A 7,514-nucleotide genomic window follows, 5' to 3' on the forward strand; every position below is an offset into this window, starting at 1 on the left:
CAGCAACAAATGCAACATCAACCTTCAAAGACATCGACAAAAACTTACAACTTTAATGACATTGGCGACAACAGCGGCAACGATAACGACTTACAATTTTAACGACATTGACGACAACAGCGGCAACGACAACAGCAACGACTTTGCATCATAATATCATAATTCATCGATCGTAAACAACATCATATAACATCATATTCATCAACATATACATTCTTATAATAATTCATCAATCATGAACAACATCACATACATTCATATTCATCAACATATACATTCATATAATAATTAAATCATCCAACAAAGATATTCACGTCAAACCAAGTTAGATCCATCACAACATATGTTAAATACTCTTCAAACCCTTAATTAAAGTACTCCTAGTACTTATAGTTTTGAGGTTTTGAATTATTCCATAAGTTTTGGATTGACTTAGAAATAGTTAGGTGGAATTTTCATAAAATTTCACTAAGACCTACTTGGAGTGTTTTCATCATACCTCAAAAACCAAAAATCATTTTCAAGTCAAACCAAAGCAATTGGAAATCTAACAAAATTATCTAAAACTTTCATGTGTACACCAAAGACCAATTCAAAACGGAAACGTATGAAAAAGACGCAAGAACATGAAACAGGGCATGTTGTCAGAGAGCAACTCGTCCCGGCTAGTAAATTCACTCGCCATGGCGAGATATGACAGATAGCTCTCGGGAAAACTCCATTTTTCATCCCAAAATCCCAATTTTAAATCCCCTAAGCCCAAATTTGATTCCAACGTTTGTCTAAACATTTATACACATCAAATAAGACTCAAAACCATATAAAATTTGAACCAAAACATCATTTCAACAAAAATCAATATTTGACGCATTTTTCATAAAAGTTCTCAAGAACAACAAAAGTTCACTTCAAGCTCTATGGTTAAGATTACCCAAGGTTTCAATCATCAAAAACAACATCTCATAACAAAAATAACAACAATCAGAAGTGAATTCATCAACAACAACATTATAGTTCACCAATTTTAAGCAAAAACACAAGTATACATATATACATAACTTAAGCATGTAAATTCATCTTCAACAACTTAATTAACATCAAATTCACAGACGCAAACATTGCATCAAAACATAAGCACGAATTTCACCAATTAAATCCTCAATAATCACTTTATACAAATAAGCACTTATGGGTAGAAGTAGAAAAAGAGATTATACAAAAGATTATGAATGAAATATAACCCTAATTTCTATAACATCAAAACTAACAACAACTACAAGGTTAAACCCTTTTTCAGAATCATACAACGCATTATTAGAGAAAGCTAGTCCCACCCTTACCTTAGATTAGATGATTTCGGACTCTAAAGCTTGCTCCTCTTCTTTGTCTCTAACTTCTCACTTTCTCCCTTTTCTCCAAAAAAAAAAACAGTTTGCACATATTCTAATTTTCTAACTCTGACTCTCCCCTTTATAAAAAAAAGACTCTAAACTCAATAAAATAAATAAATAATAAAATAGGGTGTTACAACTATCCCCCACTTAAAAGAATTTTGTCCTCGAAATTCAGAGCACAAAAGAAAATGAATTCAATTATTGCTTAAATATCTTAAACTATATAGGCTTAATTGATCTGCCAGTCCCTTAACTTATTTCTTTTATTCAATTTGGTCCCATAAGTCTTAACTTTCTCAGACACGTCCCTTAACTTATTTCTTTTATTCAATTTGGTCCAATTTTGATAATTTTAATCCAAAAAAAAAAACAGACCGTTAGATTACGAAGGTCTATCAGATTTTATAGTGTATCACCAACACCTAATTTATTTACTTTTTTTTCTTCTTCTTCCCTCATCTTCATCTACATTCATCCTTCATCATCTTGATAATTTTTTTTTTCTTCATCATCTTCATAAAAAAAATATTCTTCTCTCAATTTTCCTTTCCTTTTCGAATCAAATTGAGATTCAGATTATAACTATTTTTTTGTGCATCCATCTTCAGAAATCAACACACATATTTCAATTTGACCATGCATTATATAATTTTACAATACTAAACCATTAATTCTCGATTAAATTAGTCAATATTATATAATTCATCAATTAATCTTATTGTTAATGTGGATCTGGAAAATTTCACACCTTTCCATTCTAAGCGAAAGCCTCAAAATCCCATGACATTTCTGCAGCATCGATACAACAAATCCAACATGAACCTTCACCGGAACCCTAAGCTTCAACTCCTCCATCTCTTTCCACAGGTTCCTCGCCGTCTCCCTCCATCCCTTACACACCTTCACCGCCGATAACGATCCCGCCGGCGGTAACCTCCTCAAAACCTCCCACGGTAAATCCCCAGGCAAACCGCTCGAATCAATCTCCACATCTAGATCTGGTTCTAGATCTAGTTCCAGATCCAACAAATTCCCAGGCAAACCATCTCCAACCTGCCACGTTTCTTTCCTTTTTTTGTATCGGAGCTTTCGGCGTTGTCGCCGCCGCGTGTAGATTGCGACGCGGCGGCGTTAATTGAATGTTGCATTTTTAAGAACGAGAGAAAGAAAAATGAGAGTGCAATTTGTTTTAATAAAACTCTTTTATACTCTCAATTGAGAGAAGATGATGAAGTTAAAATGAATTTATTTTTGTTTGTTTGATCCGAAAAGGAAAGGAAAATTGAGAGAATTTTTTATTTTTTTTTTGGGTTTTATGAAGATGATGAAGGAAAAAAAAATTATGAAGATGTTGAAGGATGAATGTAGATGAAGATGAGGGAAGAAGAAGAAGAAAGTAAATAAATTAGGTGTTGGTGATACACTGGAAAATCTAATAGACATTCGTAATCTAACGGTCTATATTTTTTTTGGATTAAAATTATAAAATTGGACCAAATTGAATAAAAGAAATAAGTTAAGGGACGTGTTTGAGAAAGTTAAGACTTATGGGACCAAATTGAATAAAAGAAATAAGTTAAGGGATCGGCAGATCAATTAAGCCAACTATATATAACAAAATAGAAATTTCAAACAATACACAAAAACCACATTAAAGTTTGTCAGTTAAACATGATCACATAATAAAACATAACCATTAATTAGAAAAACACAACGACAATATTCAACTGTCACACGACACAAACGACTCAACTACTTGGCCGGACGGACCGACCTGCTTAGATACCAATTGTAACACCTCGTTTTCCCAACATGCAAAATAATACATAATAATCGGAGTATTCAACTTAAACAGGATGTCACACTTCTTTAAAAGATAAATAGAGTAAAATTACTATTTATTTAAACATATTTTATCAATAATTCAAATTACATCGTAGCGGAAAAACATTTTATTATTCAACAAAATGACACTACGGCCTCAACATAAACAACTTCTTAAAAATTACATTTCAAATGGTTCATCAACATAATTCATAATAATACGTAACAAATGGAAAACAATACAAATATCCCCCATCCTGTTACGTATCAGAGAGACCCTAAGACGACGCGTGAGAGAGTCAACTCACATCAGCAGCTAATCCTGGTTATCTGCACGTTACCCACGTAGAGGTAACATTCAAACAGAAGGGGTGAGATTTCATATTCAATAATAATAAGCATATAATTCTATAAAATAATTTAGCAACACATGACAACATCTATTAATCATTAGAAATACTAATAAAAAATAATTTAGATAAGGGAATTTATCAACATAAAACAACAGCAAATCATCATCAACAATAGTTCACATAATTCCAACTACAATTCATCAATTATTTCAACAACTTGACAACACGACGACAACATGATGGGATAAAACCGCAAGTGCACAGTCTTACCGAAGTAGTAAAAAGATGAGTATCGTTCCGACAGGGAGTTATGAATTCAATTAAATTTAGATAATGATTAGACTGAAGATTTAGAAGGTAGAAAGGTTTGTATTTTTAATTAAAATAAAATAATAAAAGAAAAGATAAAAGCCTTGGAATCATTGGTTCATCCTAATGACAAGTCCTTCACAAACCAAACTATTAAACTTATAACCTTATGTTAGACCTAACTTCTAAAGACAGTATCTCTTTTGTTCCTCTAGCAACCAAGCCTATTTCGCTGACTTGATTACTATTAGATTTTGGTCCTAAGTTGCAACCAAGCCTATTTCGCTGACTTGATCACAATTTAGAATCCTTGAAGTTCGAAACTATATGTCTCAAAGATTGTAAAGACTATTTCGCTGCCTTTACAATCTTTGTCTAAATTCACTTGTTCGAATATCAAAACTCCACTTTCGTTTTATGAATTGATATTTGAGATGATGGACGAACAATTATCAAACCCTCCACTTTCGTTTCCACAGTTTGATAATGGTTAATCCATGTTAAAGCAGTGAATTTAGATTATAGATTAGGGTTACATAAGATTAAGGTTTAAAGCTTGGTTTGATTAGGATTATGTCATTAGACTTATCCAACAATCCCAAGACAAGAGAAGTCTACTCACTAATGTTCATCGTAGACATGGAGAAGAAGAGAGAAAGCATAAAAGTAAATAACAAGAAAGTAAAGGTGAACTTTTATTAGAAAGACAATTGTCACATATTGTATTCCAAGAAAAGATGATTATTTGTGATGGATGGCTACTCTATTTATAGCATTTGTTTGACTTAAAATCTAAGCTATTACATTCGGGTTAAAAATAGAGTAGCTTAAAATCTAAGCAAAAGCAGCAAAAGTGACTCTGGAGGGTGGCACGGCCGTGCCAAGGCTAGCACGGGTCGTGCCAAGGCTAGCACGGGCCGTGCCAGGCTTTTGACTTGGGCGAGACATATTTTTGTCTCTCAATCTTCATATTTTTGCATCCAATCGGCTCCAAGTCCCTTTCTTTTGCTCCAAGACTCAATCCATCCAATATTCATTCCTGAAATATAAAATATGCAATTGTAGTAATATAATTCAAAAAGGAAATATTATAAATATAAATATAACTAAAATCTAAATAAAACAATACTAAATATTATGGATAAAATAGATATAATAATGACTCATCAAACTCCCCCATACTTGAATCTTTGCTTGTCCTCAAGCAAAAGGCATAAACATGGTAGCACAAACAATTTTATCAAATGACAATTCGATTAAAGGACATGTCTCCTCAAGGGCTTAAATCCCAAATGTACACTAATCACAAACTCAAGCATTTCTTGTAATTTTTATTCAACCCAACGATCTAGTTTTAAGTGAGTGTGTGTGTGAAGTCCAACCCTTTTCTTGCTCCTGTATAAGATTAGGCATTATGAGGAAACATGGTCTAATCCTAGCACTAAACCAACCAAGAAAGATTCCTTCTATAATTCATATAAGAAAGATGGGAGTTGTTGTACCCTGATTTTGGACCTAAAAATACTCATTCAAATTTCTCTTTTTTAACACTGATATTTGTCAATTCGCTGTTATTTTACACTGAATCTTTACTCTCTTTTCATCTGCATATTTTACTGTCTCTGTCTCAAAGTACGTTCAAGCTCGATTTTCTTGCATAAAATTATTCAAAGTGTCTTTTCAAAAAAAATCATACAAAAGGGTATTTTGGTCATTTCATGCAGTGGAACCCATTTTAGTCCCTGTGTTTGCCTCTGAGTCTTTTTCAACTTGTCTGTACAAATCATTGTTGAGTCTTTGCTTAAAAATCATTTCAAAAATTGCATTTGAGTCAGTTTGGGTCAGTTTAGTCCCTAGGGGCATTTTGGTCTTTTCCTGTCAAAATTTTGACAGGGAGGTATTTTAAAATACCTCATGTCAGTAACTGGTTCATTTTAGTCCTTTTGTTGACTTTATTTTTTGTTTCGCTTTACGTTTTGTTCAATTTACCAATTTTTAATTCAATTTTATTTTTATTACATTCTGGTCCCTCAAATGGTTTCCAGAATTGCATTTTAGTCCAAAAATTTTTAAAATTACTTTTTAGTCCTTTTTTTTATATTGCAGTTTAGTCCTCAGTTTCACTTTTTTGCAGAAAGGTCCTTAAATCACAAATTGCCCAAGGCTGAGCCAACCAAGTCCAATAACAGGTGTCACCATTTCATTGGTCAAGATCACAAGTTGCAGGTTATAAATAGCCAAGTGTCGGAGTCAAGCCATAGAATACACGCCACATCACAAACAAAAATCAGATTCTCTCTCTCTCCATTTAGTTAGATCGAAACCCAGAAAATCATCAAGAACACAGAGAAAAATCACAAACCCTAATTCACAAATTCATCAACATTCATCCAAATTCAACCGTTTTTCTTGGATTTTCTTACGGTTCTCAGTGATTCATCACTGAATCATCATCATTGAACCATTCCCTTCGCAATTCCAGTGCAAATTCATCACCATCAGTGACGAACTCAAGCACGATCACAAAGGGATCAGTGAGAAGAAGAAGGAAAGAAGACAAAGGAATTCGAACCAGTGAGAAGAAGATGAAGTAAAATACCGATTTATTTTCGGTCTTTCTTTCAAGCAAAATCAACAACAGAAAAACCAGATCGAAGTTTCCAGAAGATCTTCGTCAAGAATCTCCGAATCAAAAACCTCAGGTAAATTCAAACCTCTTCTTTCTTTCTCAAAAACAACAGCGAAGATGAATCGAGGTAGATCCTTGAGTTTCTAAGAAGTTTCATCCAAAAACTTTGAAAACCTAGAAATTACTTTCAAAACCGTAAACAATTTCTCCGATCTACATCAATTCAAAGCTTGCATGCCAATTCTAATATCAGATTTGTGTTTAGATTGAAGAGACGAGTGATTTAGGTTTAGTTTGGGTGAGATCTGGGAATTTAGGTCATCAGAATCTGGAGTTCTCGCCGGAGAAGATGAAGATTCCGACGGACCTTTGAAGGTTCCGGCCGATCTTCATCCTCTCCGACCGTTTCCTGCAGAATCCGGCGAGGAGGGAAGAGAGAAGAGAGAGAGCGTGCAAGTTAGAGAGAGAAAGAAGGAAAGGAAATGAATTGGACCGGAGTCCGTGTCCTTATATAGGCGCTTAGACCGGTTCGGTTCGCCTTCCTTCATTCTGAGCCCTTAGATCTAGGTCTTAGCTTCTTGGATCAATCTGATGGTCCCTGTGCATCCGGATTTTTGTGAGATTGGGTTGGGCCTATTTCCTGTACGTTTTTGCTTTTTCTTGCTATTTACACCCTGTTTTCTTGTTGATTGAACCCCTACTTGCTCAATTTTTTCTCTCAAAAATTCTAGAAAAATTCCTATTGTTTTTAATTCATTTTTGGTATTTTTTATGATGCTTTTCACATGTAAAAAAAGTGATAAAAATATAGGTGTTATTTTCTTGATTAATTTGTTCTTTTTGACCTAATTTTGCGAATTCCTTGCCATATTTTTCCTCATAAATTTTGGCACATGTTATGAACAATTAGTATGCAATTTTATGATAAATGTGATGTTGATTTTGTGATTGTGCTACTGTTTTGGTATGATTTGTGTGTTTCTTGCATTTTAAGCAACTTTTCTT

Source organism: Medicago truncatula, chromosome 7, assembly GCF_003473485.1.
Source record: "Medicago truncatula cultivar Jemalong A17 chromosome 7, MtrunA17r5.0-ANR, whole genome shotgun sequence".
NCBI lineage: Eukaryota > Viridiplantae > Streptophyta > Magnoliopsida > Fabales > Fabaceae > Medicago > Medicago truncatula.